Source organism: Lissotriton helveticus, chromosome 6 (genome assembly GCF_964261635.1).
Source record: "Lissotriton helveticus chromosome 6, aLisHel1.1, whole genome shotgun sequence".
NCBI classification, from domain to species: Eukaryota; Metazoa; Chordata; class Amphibia; order Caudata; family Salamandridae; genus Lissotriton; species Lissotriton helveticus.
Genome location: NC_136067.1, coordinates 1765239684 through 1765264337, shown reverse-complemented (window position 1 = coordinate 1765264337; position 24654 = coordinate 1765239684).

Genomic DNA, 24654 nt, shown 5'->3' with positions numbered 1-24654 from the left:
GCATGGAGGTGCTACATTGCCAGTCTGGAACATGCAGTACAACTTCACAGTGATCATTGACGCCCAAAAAGATTGTTCCTTTGCCTCTGAAATAAAAAGAATCAAATCAAAAAAAGTTATTTGTTTCGGTTAATTAAAACCATTACAACATATTAAAACATGTGCAACGACAATGCAATTCATTTGGATCTTCTGGTTGAGAGTAAAATGAGTAAGGCTGTATTCGTAAAGTAGGGGCACTTTAAAAGCCATATCTGGGATTAATATGTCTTAAAAAATTGCAAGTGCTTTTGTCTCAAGATGCGTTTCGGCTTTTTAGGGGGAACAGGTATTGTAACACGCGACTATACTGTATGAAGTAGTTTTTAAAATTAATTTTTGTGTAAATTAAACTGATTAATCTTATATCTTTACAGATGTGTGTTAGGACTCTTCTACTGCGTTTTTTCCTTCTTCCCAGGATGTTAAAATGGGACTGTTCCCGTGGCAGGCTTTTGTGTACGCTTCCTGAAGAAGTTTGTTCACTTGTGTGAGTTATTTTACACCACAGCAATTCAGGATGTTTGATGTACCCTCCATCCATTGGGTCACTGCCTGTCGACCTGTTCGAATTTTTAGTATGCTAAAAATAGGTTTTAAAAGAATCTACCTTAGGTCGCTGACGCTTGGGCATACACATAGCAAATGCGTTAATGTTTCATTAAAATAGCAGCACAGACAGCAGCTTTTTGATTGGGCTTTCCTTTTCCATGTTGGCAGGAGGTCCTTCGAATCGTGCATTCCTAATCGGTATTTGACGAAACTCCTTTTTATTTCTGTGTGGAAGTATTCAGACAGGTGTGCTTGAGGCTTTGGTTCTATATATGAATTTACCGTGGTCCATGCGTGGCGTCGTTTGGTCAGGATTAGTTTGTCTTCCAAAAGAGATTTCTTCTTTGCGTGGTTGTTGCAGGACTTTTTAAATGTTGCCCTGTCATGCTCGTTATCCCAAAGCTCTCAGATGTCTAGCTCCTTTAAGTATTTACTTAGATGCGCCCCCAATGAGTTTGGCAGTTTTTGGGCCATTTGCGCCTGGATCTCAGCCCAACATATGCTGTTTAGTGAGCCGGGTTCAGAGACAAGAAGCTTCCAGCACACCTTCACAAAGGCGCTCATACTTTGAAACTTTTGATTCAGGAGGCCAAACTCCAGACGGACCTGGGCTGATGATGCGCATTTGGGGACGAAAAGTACGGCCTTGTACACCTTAGTCTGAAGCTCGTTCAGCAAATCGGCATCCTTGCCTCACCATGTTTCCATGCCATATGATAATGAAATACAAATAGAACAGGGTAAGTTTCAGTACAATTAATGGTGGCCTCTTCCCTTCTTACCATGAATACCTATCTCTTTCGGTATCTCAGATATCCCGGCATGGGGTGTCTTTGCTTGAGTTTGCTCTCCTAGTATGGGAATTCTTTCCCCTAGTGTTATCAAGGTGAATGGCCCTGCACTGTATTTCTATATCAGAGGTCTGTTTGTCATTAAGGAACACTGCCCCAAAGATGTTCAGGGCTGACCTAGGACCACAGACGGAGAAGGAAGTGGACAAATGTGTGCACAGCTGCAGTGGTTTTGCTACCTCCAATAAACTCTATTCTATGAAATCTTAGGGCCAAACAGTATTCCCCTTTGCGGTGCCCCCTCTGGGCATCTTGTCTAGCTTTGCTTCAATGCTGCTAGGTTCGGTAAAGAGGTGCTGCACTGTGGGGTTAGTCTCATACCGGGTGACGTTTACTAATACTTTATGGGGTGCTATTCTATTTAACTGTATCCTACATAGGTACTGGTGGATGAGACATTTTGTATTTTTCCGGGGCTAACTTCTGCAATAAGTAAAGCCTGTCTGCCCCTATGACATGAGGTATGAGTGAGAAAATATAGCATGACCTGTTAGTTGTCTGGGTGCCCATGGATGTCATGTGCTGATACCATGTGGTGTGTAGGTTTTCCCTATATAGTGCATGCCAGATTCTACTGTTCGGTGCAGTGTATGTGTATGTGAGGTGGGAAAGGTCCCAACGCAAGTGACGAAAGAAGGTCAGGATAGGTTCCAAAGGACTAGGCCTGCTTTTGACTTTGGAAAGACGTGAGAATGCCAATACTAGGCAGAGGGTGTACAAAAATATGAAAATACCTAACTTTAAAAACATTTGTGGGTGCTGGGATGATCTTGGGATGGTCTTTGGATGGTGTCCATCAACTGGGAGGGACTTGTGGAGGCCTGTTTAGGATGGTCTGGGCAAGGTGTTGTCTAGCAGCCCAGAGGTGTCTTTACTCAGGGTAGAAAAGCACTGTCCATACAAAAATGTTTGGTTGGTTGTTTTAAAGTCTTTGTTTTTGAGCCATTAGGCCTCTTTGGAGTCTTTTGTGAGCCTCGGCTTAAGAATTGGTGGCCTGCCATAGGAAGGTGGACATACTGGTCGATCACTGACCTGTTGGATAAGAGCTGGGTGTTGTAGGTTAGCTGGTAAAAAACTAATTGTTATACAATGTCCAGGACATTTCTGTGCTTCCTATTTTAGAAGGCTACTCTGTAGTTTTTATTTTGTGTAGAACTAATTTAATGGAGTACTGGAGGGGATCTTATCTCTGTGATTCACAGAATGGGGACTTTTTCTTAAAGCTTGCCTTAGTTTTTCTAATTTAGGGGTCATTTGGTATGCAGATTCACTTGAATTTCTAATTTGGGGGTAATTTTTGCTTATCACCCCTCAGAGCAGAGGAGAGCATTTGTGGAAAAAAAATTTTTTGAGGCACATTAGTCAGGCCCCTATCTTACCTTTTGTGTGTATGTGAGGGTGTGCTATTTATTGCTACAGGCAGTGCTTTTTAAGCTACAAGTGTGTGTGTGTTTGCTACTGCTTGGTACCCATGTGCATGCATGTTCGCTATTTATCGGCATCTTTTGATTTATGACCATCTGTGTTGTGTCTGGATACGGGCAGTGCCTTTGACCTATGTGTGTGGACTTAAAGGGATGTGCAGTGATTTTAGGGCTTGTGGGTAATTTCCTGACCTCTACCGCTCGGACTATGTGGATGGCAGAGGTAGCATCTTCCCAGGTCTTGTGGCGGACAGCCTCCCTGACCATTGGAACCAGGACTCTGTTGGAGCCCTTTGAGGTACCATGTTCTATGTTTGAGTTCTCTTCAGACCGGGTGCAGCTTGCAGGCTTCTGAACACTGTGGCCTTCTTGAGGGTAGTTCTGCCTTGCTTGCTCTTTTGGACTTGCTCCCGCTCTTGGTCTTTCCAAGGCGTCCACTGAACAGGGGTTTGGAAGTCGACCATTCCCTCCCCCTTAGGCCTTGGGACTCCTTCTGTGTGGCACGTGGTGCCGTTATATTTGTGGGACTTGTCGAAGTTCCCACATTGGTCACTTGTTGGGATATCACATTCTGTAACATTTGGTGGGCTCTTGGTGCAGGGAATGCATCACATGGTTTGTGTAGCCTTGTCTGCGTCACTTCCTCACTTGTGGAGGTGTCACTGGGGGAGAGATGATGCATTCTGTGGCCCCGGGGTCGAGCAAGATCGCTACTGCCATAATTCCTTTGCACCTTGAGGTGAATCAACAGGTAGCCTCGGGGGATTCAGTAGGCATGTATGAGTGATTGTAAGGAGCCTCCTCCTCTTTGCGTATCTTAAAGGCTATATTTTTGGCTGTTTTCACCACAAGGTTGTATGCACTACCTGCCCACTGTTGATCTAGATTGCATAGCTCTAACAGGCTTCCCGCATATTTCAGGACAATCCCCTGGAGGGGGGCTCAATGGAGCTGCTTTAGATGTAACAATGACAGCTTACACTGGCCTTTCAAAAATGAGAAAATATACTTCTTTTTTGAGGCAAGGTAAAAGAATACAAGATGCAAATCTGATTGTTCAGAAAAATCATCACATGGACACGCTGGTAAGTTAAAAAGTGAATTTGCCCCATCCATAACAGCTATATACATATGAAAAGTCTAGTCAACAGAAATCAGTGAAATGTGTTAGTCCCCCAACAACAAATTATGTGGACGAACACTTACTTTTTTCATTTTAATCTTCACAAGATCATTCCCCCTGAAAAAAAGCAAAGTTTGCTGCAGATCTGTATTCCCTATTTTCTGCATACCCTTGGAGGTCAGTAAAATAATTTAGCTTGCCCAACTTCATACAGAGAATCTTAATGTAGTTAAAACAAGGCATGTGGTTAACATCACTCAGAGACAAACTATCTCTAAATTCAGGTTTCACTCAGCTTCTGGTTTAGAACAGACAATATGCCACAATATAGGAGGGGCAATATAGAATAAATCACCAATAAAAGGCATTCCGAACTCTCTGTGACAGATATGATCTGTGTTACTTGGAAGAATAACGAATAATCTCTTTGAAAATGTATCTTCCTCTACCTGGAGTGGAGACGAACAAACATGGTCCCATATACATGGAGAAGTGTGGCTTACTGGTTAGAGGAGGTAGACCCTGAAGCAGAGGTCAGACCCGGGACCAGGGTTCAATTCCCGACGCGGCAGGGTCTTGATCCCAAAATATCCACGGACTCGATAATTCTCGTTTCGGTGCCTACTCAAACCACGGGTTCACACTCTGCAGCTCTGGGCATCAGCATGCTTAATCTCCACTACGCCCCCCCCGCGGCGGGATGCCTGGCTTTCACCTTGGGGATGCCCAGTACAGGTATCTCACAGGGAAAAGCCAGGACGGGTTCCCAAGGCAAGCGCCGAGATGCCTACGGGTAATCGAGCGCTATATAGGAACGCATAATAATAATAATAATAATACACCTGCCCCGTAGCAAACACCTGGTACTGCCTTACTCTTAAAGTGACTCAACATTTCTTTGACAAGTTTGCGTCCCAGTATTGCGGAAAACCTATCCATGGCCACTGCAAGTAGTTTCCTTTCAAAGTACAACTTCCTATTAGCTTCATGTTTAGGTGGGAGTGTGGGGCTAAAAAGAAGCCCCAAATATAAGAAATTGTCGATCTCCATAATCTTTTCCTCCTTAATAAAAAACAACTTGGCCTTTTTCTTACCATGCCCTATTGACATATCAAATGTTATATCCCTGTTGACTTTCAACCCCAAACCCTCCAATAAAATCCTAACGCTAAAATGGTTTGTAATAAATTGCCAGTACATGCCTTGAAGATGGCATCATCTGAACACAGTGTAATTGGAACTGGGCGAGGGACAATATATGGTATATACAAAGATTTAGGGCCATATGTACTACACATTAGAAATACCGATTTCCTAATTGCAATTCTCAGCTAATTGCAATTAGGAAATCTGTATGTCTAATGTATGAAACTCTTTTGAGTTTCATTAGTGATTCCTATAGGGTCGCAAACAGTCCTACCTAATGCATATTAATGGGGGTGGTCACTTTATGCAACCCTTTAGGAAATGCCACCATCACAGGGATGGTGACCTGCTGGGCTTAGCAGACCACCATGTCTGTGATTGCTTTTAAATAAAGCAACATTTTTTAGACGCATCCCATTTTTCATAAAGTCCTTTAAATAAAAAATAATAATAATTATTGCATTTTCATTTTTTGAGAATTTTTTTCCATTCTCAAGAGGAACCACTGGGGACCCCTGACCAGTTGTGAGTTGGTAAAATATATATGACTTGCAACCGTAAATCAGTCGCAAAATGTTCATACATCCCATTCAGATTTGGTATTTGGAAGGCACTCCCTAAACATGCATATTCCAGATACTGAATCGCAAAAACAAATTGTGATCCGATAACATGTTACTAAATCACAATCTGTGTTTTGTACATATGTAAAAGCATTGCTGCAGTTGGAAACAGCCCCATTGGCCGTTTCAGACCACAAATAGGCTATGCAAATTTGACCCTTATTTATCAGAAATGTATCAATACCATTAATGTAATACATTAAAAGAAAGGGGGATAATATGCACCCATGTCTGTCCACCCTGCCTACTCTAAAGTTCTTTTGTCATTCTCTTTTATGACCATACTGTACTAAGGCTACAGGCTCTGAATTAAACTGATGAATAAAATAAATTATATCTGGCTCCATCCCAAGATCGAGTAATAAGTCCCATAACAACAAACAACTGACCAAATCAAAAGAAACAAAAGGTCCATAAAAGACATATACAGATTCTCCTGTTTGGCTCCTGTACACATGCCAATTATGAAAGCCAATTTAAGACATTGTTCTGTCATTCCGATCCCCTTCCTAAACCCATATTGAATAGTTATGATAGCCTTATTGTTCCCACCTGCCCAGCTTTCATTCTAGTCTAGCCAAAATCATCCTCCCTGCCATTTTGAGCGAGGAATCATCTTACTCTCTCCCTGAGTAATGAATCAGTGCTTTGAGGGTATTCTCAGCAAAAAAGCTGACTTGAAATTCACCATTGTGCAATTGTTTCCATCATTCTTCCACCCAGGCCCAATCCGATGCACTCTCCTTAGTAGAGTCCATTCTGCTTTGACTGTAGATGCATATCTACCAGTACGCATTGCAAGAAAGTTGCTGTCATGTTTCCTTATTTAGAGTCCAGGATCAAAAATCACTGAGGCCATTAAGAATCTGGAACTAAAGCAAAATATGATATGAAATCATGGTAATTGGAAGGGATTTTGCACTAGTATCATTTAGGTGTGGGGAAAGTCTTTTTCCATTTAGGTATGGAGTAAGAAATTCTCAGTTGATTTCAGCATTTGTTAGCCTGAGCTTTACTCATTGCAACTGTATGCACCTGCAAATCTATTGAAATACATTAAGTAATGTATTGGCTGTTTCTGGTCCTAATATCCATCAGCAATTTAGAAGCAAACACACTACAATCACCAGTCTGAAATTTTGAATGTGCCATGGTGTTTTGTACCCATATTATTGTGTGGGTGGCAATGGCTCACTATTTTTTGTAACGTAGTGGCTTCAAATCAAACTTAAAATAAAAAAATGCGATTTAAAACCGACCTATTTGGAGAAGCCTATCACACGCTTTTGTGCAACAGGGAATTAATCCAAATTTGTTCTTATCATCACAAAATTAGTGACAAAGACTAGACAGCACCATTTCACAATTACCCACACAGCTTTAAAAAAATGTGCATCTTGGCTATTGCTGGAACTCTAGAGCCACACAGAAAGGACAACTTTCCAATGTTTGGTTTAGTACTTATAAGCAATCAATGTAATTTAATAGCAAAAAAATGAAACTTCACTGTACATGTTAAAGAGGAGATTATGTCAGTACTGACAAAAGTATATTTCCACATCATAGTGCATTAGAAAAAATATTGTTATCACAAAAGCCTATACATTTGAGAAAGTACAGAAGATCGAGAAACAATTAAATCTAAACTGGTAGTTTACCATTCAACCTAAGGTCACAAAACTCTATGTTTTGTCGTAAAAGTTGTTTGGATTGGAAGAAAATGATACAGCTGCACAAAGTGCTATTTTCTGACAGTTGAATAACGTATTTCTGAAAGACATTCCTCCTAGATTTGATATCTTATTTGCAGAAATCTGCTATCTCACAATAAGGGGAACCCAGAATGAGGCGCTCAAATTAAAACATGCATGTATCAACTATGATGGTCCCTACACATGCCAAGAAAACACAATTACCACCTACTGGTAATGAATTTAGTTATGGCAGAAAAACAGTATATTATTGGGTGTGAGAAAATAGCCCCTTTTGTGTGGTGACCCTTATTTGTCGCAGATTGTATTATGGTTTTTAGACTCTGCATTGTGGGTATTTGCTTTCCATTGCCCAATACCTGACCCTGAATACATGTGGAAATTGGCTAATCCATGATAGAATAATTAAACTCTTGTTTAAGGCCATAGGAAATGATGTACAAATTACACTCAGGCATGGAAAGTTGTGTCACGCTTGGACTAAAGCACTTATTGTGCCATCCACAAGTGTTAGAGCCAAAACATGGTTTTAAGCCTACCAGTGTAGCCTGACTGCTGCAGATTAAACTACAATCAGACCAGTCAAAAAAAACTCATTTTTGACTGCGAAAAAAATTCCTCTTGAAATATTAGTAAGTCACCCCTATGTAGTCCTTGTAGCCCACAAAGTAGGGTGCATAGCATTTAAAAGTGGGGCATGTAGAAAGTTAATGTCACCATGTCCTTATATTTACATGGCAAATAAAGTTATTTTAACTGTGGGAAGCTCCGGCTTTGCTATAGGAAATCTAGAAAACAGATTCAAGTAAAAAAGTTTAATCTGCTATCGCGAATTTCAGACTTGTTACAAAAATAATTAAACCACTATTTTTAATATTTATTTAACACCCAATTCAATGGTGAATTCCGATTTTTACTAAATATTTTGGGCAAGTTAATTTAGAAAGTTATTTTTAATGGGTCTGTAGCTCCTGGAGAATAATTCGCATTTTATTAGCTCTCTAGCAGCAACCAAGCTTATATCTGCATTATTGAGGTGTAAAAACTGCCCCTAATGTAGTGAAAAAAGGTTGGGTGTTGGGAGGTGCTTTGTTCCACAGAAGGAGACAAGTTGGGGTGGGCCCAGAAGTGTTTGAAGAGGCCTGCCCTAACATTGGCAAATATTACGTTACACCTGGAAATGACCTACCTTGTATCCCTAGACAGGCTGCGACTTACCCAGGGAGAGGAGAGCTATGCCCAGAACTTGTTTTGAGTTGCGACAAATGAGTGAACTTCCCATTACTCTGGCACATTTCTAGGTGGACATACAAGCTCTGCACAAGGGAAGAAGGGTTGCTCAATTTAGAATTTTAGGAGTAAGGTATTCTATGGGATTGTTTGCGTAGATCAAACAAGACCTGCTGCAGTAGTGGGTGGGGTTGCTGGTGGGAACTTTTATCCTATTGGTGAGGGAGGAATCAGGAGTCACTCCCACTCAATAGCTGGTGCCATGCATAAGTATTGTTTCCTAAGACATCCTCCTCTGAACACTTTTTGAACCAATAGAAGAATAGAAGAAGGACTGCACCTGTTGTTTAAGACCGGTGAGAGGACCTGAAGAGCTAACCATCTCCAAATTGTACCCAGTATAAAGAGGTAGACTCCTAGGCTTAGTTGGTCGAGTTCCGTACTGCTCCTGGGATACAACAAGTTGCAAGTAGCATTTTCCGTGAAGTGCCCAAATGGCCAATAGCAACTGGACCTGGACGGACCGAGATGGTGTCCTCTGCTGAACTAAATCTTAACTCCCAAGTGGTAATCCTGAGATACTGGGACAAATGAAAGCATCTAACTGGACTTTTCCTAACATTGCTTACAAATTGTGACTGGACACACCTCTGGAGGATTGAGAATAACAAACCAAGCCAATCCAACCAAGGTACAATGTTGCGTGGCTGAAGAAACACACAAGCTACTATGCTGCAACAATCCTGTTTCCGTGTGACCTTGGCAAGAAGATATCTGGCCTTTTTGAACACCTCATCAGATAAAGCATGCAGACTTGTCCTGCTGAGAGGATTCTGAACACTGAAAAATAGACAGTCTGAACATAGAAAACATGAATGGGTGAAGGTGCAAACACCAACAAGAAAACATCAATGAGAGATAAATTCAGATTTTCCTTCTTTGAACTTCTCCCACCCAAATCAATGGGTTCAGTGGGACCTCATTCAGCAGCTATCCCGCCTTGTGGATCTCTCCATGGATCCAGCCTGAAATCTTGCCTCTCTGGAGGATTACAACTTCCATTTCAGAGTCTAAAATATCAAACCGAGGCGAACCTAGATAGTATATCTGATCCGTGCTCCATCTTGGTTGGCCCCAAATTGTGCCAAGCTTCTACTACATACAGCCTTTGCCTCCAGAGTACCCCCTAGCCCTATTAGGCTGCCATGTACCTATTATGCAGACCTTCCACTTAGTACAGAATACTTCAAAGATAGCCTTCCATCTCCAGATAGCCAAGCTACATGAGGTGGCCAATCCTTGGGCCCGATTCACAGAACTAACTTAAGACAAAATCCTAAACTTACTACGATTTTGGTATTCACAGAAGGCACATGGCCATTTTGGTATTCACAGAAGGCACTTACTCATTTTGGTATTCACAGAAGGCACTTACTCATTGATGAGTAAGTGCCTTCTGTGAATACCAAAATGAGTAAGTGCACTGACACATTTTGGTATTCACAGAAGACACTTACTCATCAATGAGTAAGTGCCTTCTGTGAATACCAAAATGAGTAAATGCCTTCTGTAAATACCAAAATGAGTAAATGGAAGTAAGTTTAGGATTTTGTCTTAAGTTAGTGCTGTGAATCGGGCCCCCTGTTAAGTGCCAGGTGCCTAGTATGCACAACATTTGCTTTGTACAGAAATCTTCACAGAAAATCCTTTCTATCCAGACAATGGGCCCGATGTAGGTGGCTCATTACCGGTCGGTAAACCTGAAATTCGGTAAATTTCAGGTTTACCAACCGGTATTGAGCCATTTGCCAAGGAGGTGATGATTCGGTATTTACCGATTCTGTATTTACCGAATTATAATTTACCAATTCCGTATTTACAGAATCGGTAAATGGCATGGAGGAAGCACATTTGAGAGTGCTCATGTGCCTTAAGGATTCGTTATTTACCACCAACTATAAGTTGGTGGTAAATACCGAATACTAATAACAACCTGAGATTGGGGGTCCAAGGGAAAAGTTTTATGACCCACAAAGTGACGTTTCCCCTATAATAAACTATACAAAACTTAAATCGCTGTGAGTCCAGAGCAAGGCTAGATTAGCTTAATTAAGTTGATCCTCTCGAAATGAAATAAAACACAAAGTGTATACCATAAGGGGAATTCATCCCCTAAGGAAAAGACCCCTCACTCACCCAAGGGTGACATGCTTCATCATATGGGGCCTCCTTACCAGTGAAGAAATCCTAGTCGACACTGGGAGCTACTACTTCGTGGTGTTATGAAGGAGCTCAGAGATGTTTTAGTTATCTATTAGGATGAATTCTAAATCCCATATGTGAGTATGAAGGGTGTCGTGAGGGTGCAGCGCTGTGTAAAGAGAAATAAAGTGTAAGGTTAAAACTTTCTAGAATAGATGCACTACTCAGAGTTTTATTCTTGTGCACTATCTGACAGTGTTAAAATATGAAGCAACACAGTGGTATTGATTTAAAACCACTGTCCAATAGTGGTCAACATGTTTCAGCCCAATGATCAATGTATCGTGGGTTTTCGTCAGGACCAGGTGAAATAATGAATGCTGCTGCTTAATATAAGTGCAAAAAAATGAATACAAAATAATTATACAACCCGTATTCCTGTGTCTTCTTAGCAGGTAATACTCGGGGTATCTGTAGATTTAAGAGAGAGGACAACTAAATGGAGCTCAATCAATATCAAGCTAGCCATCAGTTTGTACATTTTTAAACAATACTTCAAGATCAGATGTTTCTCTAATCATCATAGATTCAAGGACTTACCCTTCCTGTAGAATAGCCCTGCCTCACCTCAACCTGGCTGGCCGCTCAGGACGGAGGCCCCGCTTCTATGGGAAAGAAATCATTCAGAATTCCCTTCTACTGTTTGAGTAGCAACACAAACGCTCATTAAATATGTTTTTTTTAAAAAACTCTCTATTTAGACCTCCAAACATTATTAGGTCGCTGCAACTCTGCCCTAGTTTGTATCGAGGCACACTTAGTCATAATTTTAAGCTATGGCCGAAAATTCGAAAAGGTGGTCAAGAAAACACACAAGGGATGTGGTCAAAAGTATATCCCTATTTTACAGATTTCTTGCAGATTTTTAACGAGCCACCCACCACAGCTTCTAGGCATCGAGGTACGGGGATATCTAAAGTTACCAAACTGTGCATACATGGAAAGGTCCATAGCAATTTCTGCTTACCTATCCGTCCGTACCTCAGCGTAGGTAGAGCCTGCCCCGGGAGGTGCCGATCATCTGATTGTGTCGGGCTTTTATTCTCAATAACATCATAGCAGGTCCTCTCACTAATACCGAATAACTTCGAAAATGCAAATCTGTGCATTTTGAACTGTGCCACATGTGCACACAAGCACGATTCAGGGGTGCAACAGGGTGTCAAAGTGACAACCTGGCACCCTTGAATGTGTTCCCCATTTTACCGAATCGGTATTTACCGATTCGGTAATTCCCATTCATCCCTACGGGCCTCCAGGCCCATAGGAATGAATGGGTATTACCGAATGGGAATTACAGAATTACCACATCGGTAAATACCGATTCGGCAAATACTGAATCGTACCGATTCGGTAATACTTACCGAATATTTAGCTACATAGCATTTACCGATTCTAGAATACCGAATCGGTAAAATTCGGTATTCTAGAATCGGTAAATGTACTTTACCTACATCTGGCCCAAAGTCATTAGGTGACCAAGCCCCAAGTACACATAGCCTTCACCTTGTACAGATGTCCTCAAGGAGTTGCTACTCCCTCCAGATTTCCAAGCTGCAGGAGGTGGTCAAGACCCTGCTATGCACACCCCTTGTCTCCGACACCAGAGCCGCATTGTGTGGCTTTGTCTCTACTATGCAGAGCCTTTGCCTTGTACACAAGACAGAGAGCCCACTCTCTCCAGATACGCACGCCTAATTACATGGCCACCTCCTTAATACACACACCCTTTGCCTCGAGACTTCCAAGCCCCATGGGTGGATGAGCACCTACTGGACACACCCTTTGACTCCACACATCCAACCCCATTAGGTGGCCAAGCAGCTACTAAGCACAGCCTACATCATGTACAGATGTTTTTAATGAGAGCTCCCTCCCCCCAGAGGGACCTACAATAAACACCCATTGACTCCTGAAACCCAAGTCCCATTGTTTTCAAAGTCACTAATATACACAGCCTTCACCTTGAACAGAAATCTTTATGGAGTGGCCAATCCCTTCAGACACCCAAGCCCCATTAGGTGGCCAACCACCACTAATCACACCTTTTGCCGCTAGACACGAAAGCCCCATTCTGTAGCTAAGCCCCTTCAATTCACAACTGTACACAAGATGTACTGGAGTACCCAATCCCTGCAGAGAGCAAAGTCCCAATAAATGGCCAAGACCCTATAATGCCTAGCCTTTGATCTCCATGCACCCAAACCCCATTAAGTGGATAAGCCAAGTCCAATTAGGTGACCAAGCCCCTGGTTCACACACCCTTCACCTCCAGACATCCAAGCCCTATCAGGTGGCAACGCCCTTTCTACGCATACCATTCACCACCAGATTCCCAAACTACATTTGGCAGCCAATCCCCTAAAATGTATAACCTCCACCTCGCAAAGACATCTTCACATATAGCTCACTCTCTCCAGACACTCTTGGCTTCCAGACACCCTATCTTCATTACCAGTTGTGCTCTCTTAATAGTCGCCACACTTTCTACACACTTCTACCAAAATAAGCACCCTTGTGCTATAGCCTCAGACGCCCAAGCCCCATTAGGTTGCCAACCCCTTCTACGCATAACCTTCACTTTGTGAAGGCATTTTTAACACACGCCCACGTCCTCCAGAAAGCCAAGCCCCTAATAGGCTCACCCTTCACCTCAAGACCCCCAAGCCCAATTTGCTTGACAAGCATCTATTGCATGTAGCCTTTACCTTGTGCAGAAGTGTTTACAGAGAGATTACTTTCTCAAGATAATCCTTCAACATTAGGTGACCAGGCCCTTACAATACACAAATTTAGACTTGTAAAGAAATCTTCAAGGAGAGTCCTCTTCCTCCAGACAGCCAAGAACCATTAGGTTATGCACAGCCATTGCCTCCAGATGCAAAGCCTGTATGATGCACATCCTTTGCCTTTTACACAAGCCTTTACTGAGAGCCTTCTCCCTCAAGACCGCCAAACCCCATTAGGTGGCCAAACCCCTTCTAAGAATAGGCTTTGCCTCCAGACACCCAGCACCAATAGGTAGCCAACCACTAGTAATCACACCTTTTGTCACCAGACACCAAAGCCCCATTTGGTAGTCAGGCCTCTTCCGCGCACAACTTATACCAAGTACAAACAATGTAATGAAGAACCCAATCCCTGCAGAGAGCCAAGTCTCAATAAATTACCAATCTCCGAATATGTACAGCCTCTACTCTCCAGGCACTCAAGCCACATCAAGTGGAAAAGCCTCTACTACGCACAACCTTTACCTTTTAGACACGTCCTCAAGAATTGTCTAATCCTTCCAGGAGCCAAGAAATATTAGGTAGCTAAACCCACACTATGCACACCCTTCACCACCAGATACCAAATCTGCAGTAGGTGGCTAAGCCCCTATTGCACACATCTCTCAACTCATACAGAAGTGTTCACAGAGAGTCAACCTACTCCAGAAAGCTGAGTTTAAGTAGTTGGCCTAGCTACTAGTTCACACATCCTTAATCTCTAGACATGCAAGCCCTATTAGGTGGCAAAGTTCTAACTATGCATACCATTCACCACCAGATACCCAAGCCACTTTAGGTAGCCAAGCACCTACTATGCACAACCTTCACCTTGTAGTGACGTCTTCTCATATAACATACTTTCTCCAGACACTCTTTGCTTCCAGACGCCCTAGCCTCATTCCCAACTATGTTCTCTTAATAGTTCGCCACACTTTCTACACACTTCTGCCAGAATAGGCACCCTTGTGCTATAGCCTCCAGAAACCCAAGCCCCATTAGGTGGTCAATCCATACTAGGCACAGCCTACACTTTTATAGACATTTTTACTCTAAGCCCACGTTTCTAGACAGTCAGGCCTCATTAGGTAGACAAACCCCTATCAGGCACAACCTTTACCTCCAGACCCCCAAATCCAATTAGGTTGCCAAGCACCAATTACGCACAGCCTTCACCTTGTGCAGAAGTGCTCACAGAGAGCTTCTGTTCTCAAGATAGCCATGCCCATTTGGTGACCAAGCCCTTACAACACACACATTTAGACCAGTAAAGAAGTCTTTAAGGAGAGTCTACTTCCTCCAGACAGCCAAGAACCATTAGATGGTAAATTATGTAGCCAAGCCCCTACTATGCATAGTCTTTGCCTCCAGACTGTCAAGCCCGTACTATGCACAGCCTTTGCCTTTGACATGAGCCTATACTGAGAGCCTGCTCCTTGAAGGAAGCTAAACCTCATTAGGTGGCCAGATCCTTTCTAAGCATAGACTTTGCCTCCAGAGGCCCAGCCCGTTAGGTAGCCAAGCTACTACAACACAAAGACTTTGCCTTGACGTCTTCACAGATAGTCCACGCTTTGTCGGCAGCCAAATCCCATTAAGTGGCTACAGCACACTTTTTGCCTCCAGACACCTATATCTGATTTACGTGGCTTAAGCCTCTATTACACAGAGAGCCCGCTGTTAGAAATTGGGTTTCTGGTTAGAAGAAGTATATACTAACCCTGGGCGTAGTGTGCGTAGTGGGGCTACGTGAAGCTATGCAAAGTGTGCGAGAAACTACGCCCACCCGAGCACTTCGCGTAGCCCCACTACGCGCCGCATGCCCCCTCCCCATCATACATAAATTTAGTAAATGGGCAATTAAAAAGAAATAAAAGGCACTTACCTTGTCCGCGGCGCCCCGGTGCTCCCTCTGCTCGTTCACGCCACAGTTTTCATAACCAACGCGCATGCGCATTTCTCGTGAGAAATGCGCATGCGCGGGCGGCCGCGCATGCGCACTGGTTATCAAAACTGCGGCGTGAACGAGCAGAGGGAGCCCCGGAATGCCACGGACAAGGTAAATGCCTTTTATTGCTTTTTAATTGCCCATTTACTAAATTTAGGTATGTTCGGGAGGGCGGGAGGGAGGCGGGTGGCGGGCAACTTCGCTACGTCCAAGGAGTGGGCGTAGTGTTGCCTGATTCGCCTACTTTGCAAAGGGCGAACTAGGCAACACTACGCCCACTTCGTGGGCCTAGCGAAGTCCTTCGCCCAGGGTTAGTATATACCCTGTCAAAGCAGCAACCACAATCCTAGTCCGTGTAAGTCAGAAACACACCCTAAATTAACCTGTGCTCACCCTGTGGTAGCTTGGCACAGAGCAGTCAGGCCTAACATAAGAAGCAATGTGTTAAGTATTTGTGCAACACTTCAAACAGTGAAACAGTTAAAACACCACCCAAAAATATTCCACACCAGGTTAGAAAAATAGAGCTTACCTTAATAATTAAAACAAGACCAAAACGAAATAAATCCAATAAGTAGAGCTTGAGACGTGCATTGCTATGGTTGCATTGATATCGAGGAAATTGAGGGTCTAGCTGAGGCCACAACAGGGGGTAGATGTGCTGGTTTTCTCCACGCAAAGTCCTCAATGTGTCGGGTCCGAGGACTATGAACTGGTTCCGAACACGATTCATCGGTTATGCTTCTGTGGCAAAGGATGAGTCGCTTCCGAAGGTGATAAGCTTGAGAATGCTATGCTTCAGGGCTGCTTCATGCAAAGGTGAAGATGCACGGGTTTTGATCAACACAATAATGAAGTTGCACCCGTCGGCTTCATGTAAAGGCAAAGATGCACAGCTTCTGATGTGCATGGATGAATTGGCTGGAGAAATGCCTTAGGCATCACTTCCAAGGATCCAGAATTGGGGTAGCACCACTTTGCAGAGCAGTCTTACAGATGACAAAGTCCAGATGCAGATGCATGTAAGTTGGAAGTCTTTTATGTCCGTAAGAAGTAAATCAGGTGTCAAGCCAGCAAACCCTTAGTGGGGGTTCAAATGATGCAGGTCTAGCCCTTCTCCGTCAGAGGGCAGCAAGTCAGCACAGGAAAAAAGCAGTTCTTCCAGAGCAGCAGCCCAGCAGAGTGACAGCCTTGCAGCAGCACAGCAGTCTTTCTTCTTGGCAGAGTCTTTGCAGGTCCAGAAGAGTACTAACATGGTAGTGTCAGAAGTACAGTTCTTATACTCAATGGTGCCATCCTTGAAGTGGAGGAGACTTCAAAGAAGGGTTTTAAAGTGTAAGGAGGCATTCTTTATCTTCACTGGCTCTGGACTCACTACTGCAGGGTTAAGCAGTCCTTTGTGTGGGAATAGGGCACAGCCTTTTGAGGTGTAAGTATGAGACTGTGCTCAGCTCCACATTCCCATCCTGTCCAGGATGCCCCAACAGGATGTGGATGGCCCATCAAGTCACACCTACCCTCCCTTTCTGTTTGGCTGTCTAGAGGGAATACACAGAGCCCAGCTGTCTCCCACCCCAGACGTGTACTCGAGACAGGCTGCAGGCACACATGGCTAAGAGCAGAAAAATGCCATCTTCCTAAAAATTGAATTTTTAAAATTTCAATGATAAATTCAACTTTACTAATAAATATGATTTATAATTACAATTCCATAGGTACTAAACATGATAGCTCTACCTCCTTTCAACTGGGAATTACAAATTATTAGATGTAACAAGGAATCCCCAATGTTAACCTATTGATTGGGTAGGCCTCACAGTAGTGAAAAACAAATCTGGGAGTTTTTCACTAACAGAACATTTAAAACTTAAACGTACAAGTCCTGCCTTTTCAATGCAAAGCCTCAGGGTTGTCTGGCCTACCTTAGGGGTGTCAAGCATTTTAACTTGCCAGCTCCACATAGCAGTAGAGACTGCACACACAGGCTCTGCAATGACAGACCTAAGACATGGTTAAAGGTCTATTTAAGGGGGTGACACAATAAGTGCTGCAAGCCCACTAGTGGCATTTACTTTACAGGCCCTGGAAACATATAGTGCACTTTACCAGGGACTTATAAGTAAATTAAATATGACAATTGGGTATGAGCCAATGGTACCAAGATTTAGGGAGTGAGAATATGCACTTTAGCACTGGTTAGCAGTGGTAGAGTGCCCGGAGTCCTGAAGCCAGCAAAAATGAATTCAGCAAAAAGGGAGGAGGAAGGCTAAACATTTGAGGGTGACCCTACAGAAAGGGCCATTTCCAACACTCACTCCCTTCAGACACCCTTCTTCTCCATACACTCCATCGCTAGTTGTGCTCTCGTAATGTGCTGAAACACTTTCTACACACTTCTGCCAACATAAGCACCCTTGTGCTATAGTGCAAGGATGTCTACATTGTTCTCACTATTATGGGTGGCCTTAATGTTCAGTACTACCTGCTGAATTTGGGGAATTTTGGCCACTCTGTGCTACTCTTTAACATGGAGTTCTGGCCAAATTCCACCAATTGCGGCATAGAAGAATTTTTCTTCTAAGAGCATACAGAATATAAATGCTGGTGAGCATGAGTAAGATTTGATAAACCCTAGAATGATTTTCTAATGTGGACATTCGCTGGTGAGTGGCTGAGGCCAGAGGGCTGCCATTCAATTAGATTGTCTGCCATTCGAATAGATATTCTACTCGAGTGGCAACTAAATCAACGTGAATAGCTGTGTGCTCTTGTGTAATGTATAGTGCCTTTTGCACTGATTTTCAGTGTTTCTCGTGCTACTGGTGCAAAATTGCAGCCCTGACATGTGTTTCGCTATCATTACAGCTTTTCTGAGAGGTTAGCTTTGTACAGACCTATGTCATTTCATAATTCAGCGTAGATGGCCACTGTGCTAATCCTATCTTTGAAAACTTTGCTAGAGCATTTGAGGTGAGAAGATTCAGAGTGTCACGGGTGTTGTAGCATGCTCTATACAGGAGCTGCTCTCCAACTAAACCTGGGAACTAATCAGAGTTCTTTTTTGTATAATTTATGCAGAACTGTTAGCCTGAAAGGGTAATGTTTTGAGTCATCTGGAAACAGTTAAACCTCTCTGTAGTGCAATTATGACAGCAGACACGGGTCAATGGTTGCTTGTATTCATTCCAGGTTAGCTTGTTTTGTATTTTACAACTCCAAAGCTGTAATTCTGTGCCTTGGGTGGTAACAGGCTTTTGTAATTTTATAGCACAGCACCAATGGCACTGTGCTAATTCTATGCTTAAAGACATTGCTGTAGAAATGTAAAAATACTTTGTCCCTTTCTAGCTCTGTGTGGATGGCACTGTGCTAATGCTATGCTTAAACACTTTGCTAGAAAAACAGACATTTGAGGTGAGTAGATTCAGAGTGTCAATGGTGTTGTAGATTGTTCTATACAGGAGCTGCTTTCTACCTACATTTGGGAAAAAACTAAAGTTATCTACTTCCTTTTTGCATAATTCATGAAGAACTCTCAGCCTGAAAGGGTACTGTTTTGTTTTATTCTGTATGCTCCCTTGTGTTGTTTTGGTACAAAGCTAAACCTCTCTGAAGAGCTATAAAGATAGCGAAACATGTCAGGGGTTGATTTTATTCATTACAGGTTGGCTTGGATGGTATTTTACCAATACAAAGCAGTAATACTGTGCCTGCCTGGAGTGGTAATAGGCTTTTGACATTTTACAGCTCAGACTAGATGGTACGGTGCTAATCCTATGCTTGAAGACTTTCTTGTAGAAATAGCAAAATACTTTGTTCTTTTCTAGTTCAGCATGGATGGCACTGTGATTATCCTATGCTTAAACACTTTCCTAGAAAAACATGCATTTGAGGTGAGCCGAGTGAGAGTGTCGATGGTGTTTTAGGGTGCTCTATACAGGAGCTGCTCGCCACCTAAACCTGGGAACTATCCACAGTTCTCTGCTTCTAGTTTGCATAATGTATGTGACGCTGTAAGCCTGAAAGGGTTTTATTTTCATACACACACACACAAACACATACACTTGCACTCAAACTCACCAAACAATGCTGGTCTCAATGACAGCATGTGGCCTCCGTCTAATGTACCAAAATAAACCCAAATCTCCACCAATGATACAAGTGGAAAGGGAGGTGGCACATCAAGTAGTTACATCAGTTTATTTGTGTCACCAAGAACGACACGCTTCGGCTTTCAAAAGCTGAATAGGCATATCCTTGTAATTGCAAATACTTGTGTACAATAAAAAGTTCTAGAAATTATTTACAGTGCAAAGAGTAATAATGATACCCACACTAAAGGTAGACAGTAAAAAATATATTAATACATTATACAGACCTGGACTGTAATTTTTTTCATGTGATACTCCATTGCTGGCAGGGCCAATGCTCTATATACTACAGCAAAATGAGAGAATGTATCACAGGATAGACAAGTCACCATTAATGTGTGATACAGATTGAACAACATATGGTATGTGTTATCATGCCACTGCCCTTTTGGATCCAAGAGAACACAAAAAATATTTTCCATAAAGATTAAAGGGAGGAGCAATAATAATACATGTTTCTACATGTCATGGTCAGTACCATCAACTGATATCACATAAAAGAACAATTAAAAAATATAGACAGAAAAAATATATATAATAACCACATGAGATGGTTGAGAGAATTCAGATTAATGGACGCCTGCGAAGGGTTTGAGAGGGAGCAGGACAATGGCGCCCGAGCAGATGAACAGTGACTGAGTAGTGATAGATTCGAACAAATTTGTTAACGGTGCTGCCAGTGCAGAGGAAGACCCTGAACCTCTGTATGAGTTAAAGGCAAAAGCCCTTAACACTGCAACAAATACAAAAGATACTGGGCACATGTTTGGAATAAACAGTATAGATACAGTGAAAGTAATCATAAGAAAATTTGACACCGGTGGTTCAAAGTGAGCTGTTTATGAAGAGGGTATTCTTTTTAGAAGTGAAAAACAACACCAGCCGACACGTGTTTCGTCATCAGGACAAAGCCTGTGACTCTTCAGGGCTGTAAATCTGAAATGGCGTGGTGCGCAAATCGATTTACCGGTGACAATTCTGACCCGGTTGATGGGTAAAAGGAAGGCTGTGGGTGGGGCAGGTATAGAAAACAGGTGGAACACATGCGGGTAGGGCCGTGTTTGTCCAAGACCTCCGAGTGCCGGGTCCTGGCAGTGCTCTTCTCTCCAAGTCGAGAAGGATGGTCTACCTTAAATAATTTTCCTATCAGAGGTCCAATATGGCTTCAGACAGGGTATGGGCATGGTTGAGCAGCGTGTAAATTTGTCACTCATTGTGTGCAAATATACCAAACCCATGAAGAACACTCTACATCTAGTATTCATGGACTTGCCTAGTGCATTTGACACTGTCCGCCATGCCCATCTCTGGGAGTTGATGGGGACATGGGGGTGCAAGAACCCCCACGCCTTTCTCCTGCAGAGACTACATATTCATACGACAGTGAAGACTCCATATGGCCCAGGAGGGGAGATTAACCCCTTTATAGTTTCAACCGAGGGCATCTGGCAGGGATGCATCTTGGCTCCCTTTTTATTCTTGATCTACAAAAGTGATTTAGAGGCCCGCTTACTGCAAGAGAAGTTGGATTTTCTGAGGATGGGCACTCAGGCTATTACCATTCTTGTGTACACATATAATGCAGTCATCTTAGCTAGAATAGCTAACAGTCTGCAAAAAGCTCTGAAAGCCTTTGTTAAATGTATGTTTCCTTTGGATTTGAAAATAAATCATCATAAATTACAATTCTCTAGGCTAATTCTCCGGGATTTGTTGGCCCTGGATAATGCTGATGGTATTCCCTTGCTTGCATATATATGCAGGAGTTTTAGGCAGCTGGGGCTCAGTTGACTTTTTAAAGAACCAAATCAAATAACACATGCAGTGAAAGCCTTAGTTAAGATTGCCTACTATGAACAGGCCCAGGACAAGTGCGTACGCAAACCTCTTACATATTTGGAACAGGTGATTTTTAATTGCGAGTTGAAATTCTATCTTAGTTTTTTAGCAAATACCCAATATAGATTTTATTTGACAAGGATACGTCTGGGTACTGTCCACATTTTAGGGGCAATTCCAGTGCAAGGGTGGTGGCAGGGTATCTTTCCACAATGCGCATATGAGGGCACCTCGAGTCAAAACACTTTGCACTTTTTACTTTTTAGTGCTCTGTATAAATCTGTAAGGGGAAAGCCTTTAGTCCCTGTTTGATACTCCTGGTTTTTTAACTCATATTAGGAAGGCTATAGATTTTTAACCAACTTGGAAACACCAGAGGTTTGCCTAGGTGCTGTAAATTGTTATAGAGAAGCACTTTATATTAGGAAGCGTTATGTTCAAAAGCTCTTTATGTGACGCTTTTAAGTGTATGCCTGATCATTGAATGATGTCAGTTGATGCTGCTGTCATTGGCCCACTGAATGTTTTTTAATGATGCATTTATTGTATGCTGTAATTGTTTGCTGCCATAATTGATCTATTCAATGTTTTTATTGATTTATGTATTACTACTGTATCTTTTTATGGCTGTTTTTATTGATATCTGTGTTATTATTATATTCTTTAAGGCTGTTTAAGTTGAATAAAGATATAGCAACTCGACTCATCTGTTGGTGTGTTAATGGGAGAACGTATTATGCTTTTAAATGTAAATACAAACAGATCATACAAAGGCCTCTATTTTTCCGGACCTAAATTCCAACAACAAAATGCATTGATAGGGTCCTGCCTGCACTTTGGGATTTAAGAGTTTCATTTTCAATAGAAATTAGGAGCTTTACACATTAAACATTGTGTTTGCATCCTATCAGTTTGAAGTTCCAAAAATACCATTAGTATGTGATTTCGATTTCCCCATGATTTGCTTCATAATTACGATTCCTTGAGAAGAAGGTTCTTTGTCAACCCCAGTTCACTGAACCTGCTCTGCACAGTATAGAAAAACTAAAGGACAGCCTCTCTCTCTTCTCCATCACTCGCTGAGCTCCAGCTCCCAATGGAACTCATTCTCTGACTGTTACTGACTGATTGGCAAACTGTCCTTATTCTGTCTCATTGTGGGTCACATTTATTCCTCTTTTGATATACCAACATGAGTATCTCTTTAGCCTGCCTGGTACTCTTGTATTGCAAATTACTCTAAACAATTGTCCTGAATTCATCCTAAACTCATAACTTGTAACACTCAAATATATGCTATCTAGCATTTTCTGTGTCCTCAAATCACACAAGCTGGAGACTGGGCTAGTGTAGAACCTCCCAATGCAGTATATCAAGGTGCAGTGGCTACATTATAACAACCAACTCACCATTCTCAAAGGCTAATTTCTAATCTCAAATGTCTAAAATACCATAGAGGTTTGTAGTACCTTACTGTCTGCAGCTGTGGAAAAGAGATCACTACTCAGTAATGATGAAGAACTGAAGCACTGAGGGAGGTATTTTAACTCTTAAATAAAAGTAATTGTCAACTCAATATTGCAGTGTGAGAGCAAAATTATGTATCTGAATGCTGTTAAATGGAAGAACATTAAAATGAAGAGTTAACTTAATGAATATTAAGTTAACACTTTGTTTTAATTGTCTCTCATTTCAAAGTGCTGCATCCACAATTCAAATTCAAAAAGTCTTTATTTCGATTATTCATCATAAAAGACAGACAATAAAATTACAAAAGTGTACAAAGCTCAGAATTCATCATAAAACTGTTTGATAAAAGAGCCATAATTAAATTATAAATAACAGGAATACTTTAAAACCATACTAAGAAAAGATTAAATCTGGTATAATCACAAGACTTTTTATATGAAGACAAAAGGCAACGCCTATATAAATGCTCAGTCAAACCAATTAATACAATAATTCATTTAGCTCAAAGAGCCCACTCTTTTTTCCCGAATAGCCCAAGCCCAGCTCAGACATTTGGACACCCCAATAACAGCAGTCTCATTACAGCCTGTTTTTAATAGCCTTTTGGCGCCCATTGCAAGACAGGTGCCCAAGGATCTACATATAGGTTTGAGCCACGTACTTCGGGGGAGCTGGTAGAGAAGGTGGTTAATGTCTTCAGTATGCTCGGGACAAAACCGACACATGGCACTTGAGCTGAGAGACCATTTACTAATAAATTTCCTTGTTGGAAGAGTCTCGACGCTGAACTGATGGTATAGCTTGCGATCTCTGGGTTTAGTTATTAGATCCCAATAGCTTTCTATCGAGGATTTATCTTTAAGATCACAGTAAGCTCTGGTTAAAGATGAACAGGTCAGAGACGAGAACCGCTCAGTTTTAATGAGGTTCTAATATGCAGCTTTAAAGGCAGATTTGGTTGGGAATGACGCGGTTTCAGGGCACTCCCACAAATCTCTCATCCCCATCCTGCTAAGCAGGGATTTAATACTGCAGAGCCATACGATTTTATTTGCCTTGTCCAACCCCCTAACTTCAATCAAGCCCCTGGCGAATAAGCTAAGTTCTGGAGTGATCCAGAGTCTTCTCCAAAACGCCAGCATCCTAAACCGGGCAATATCCTCAATTGGCTGGCAACCCAGGTCTAGCAAAAGTTGGATCCGAGGGGTTGATTTGGGGAGGCCTACAATAGATCTCAGAAATGTATTCTGGGACTGTGATAACTGGTACAGATTACACGCACCCCATATCTCTGCCCCGTACAAAATAGCGGGAATAATTTTAGTGGTGTACATTTTGATAACAGGAACAATGGGTTTAGTGATTGATAGACAATGTTCCTTTTGCAGGACCCCAGCTAGTTGGGAGTGCTTCAACGCCAATAATTTCAGCTGAGGAGACCAGCTCAGTCTATTGCCAAAAGTAACTCCCAGGTAGGTGAAGACATTGGTTTGCTCCAAGAGTTTCCCGCTCTTGA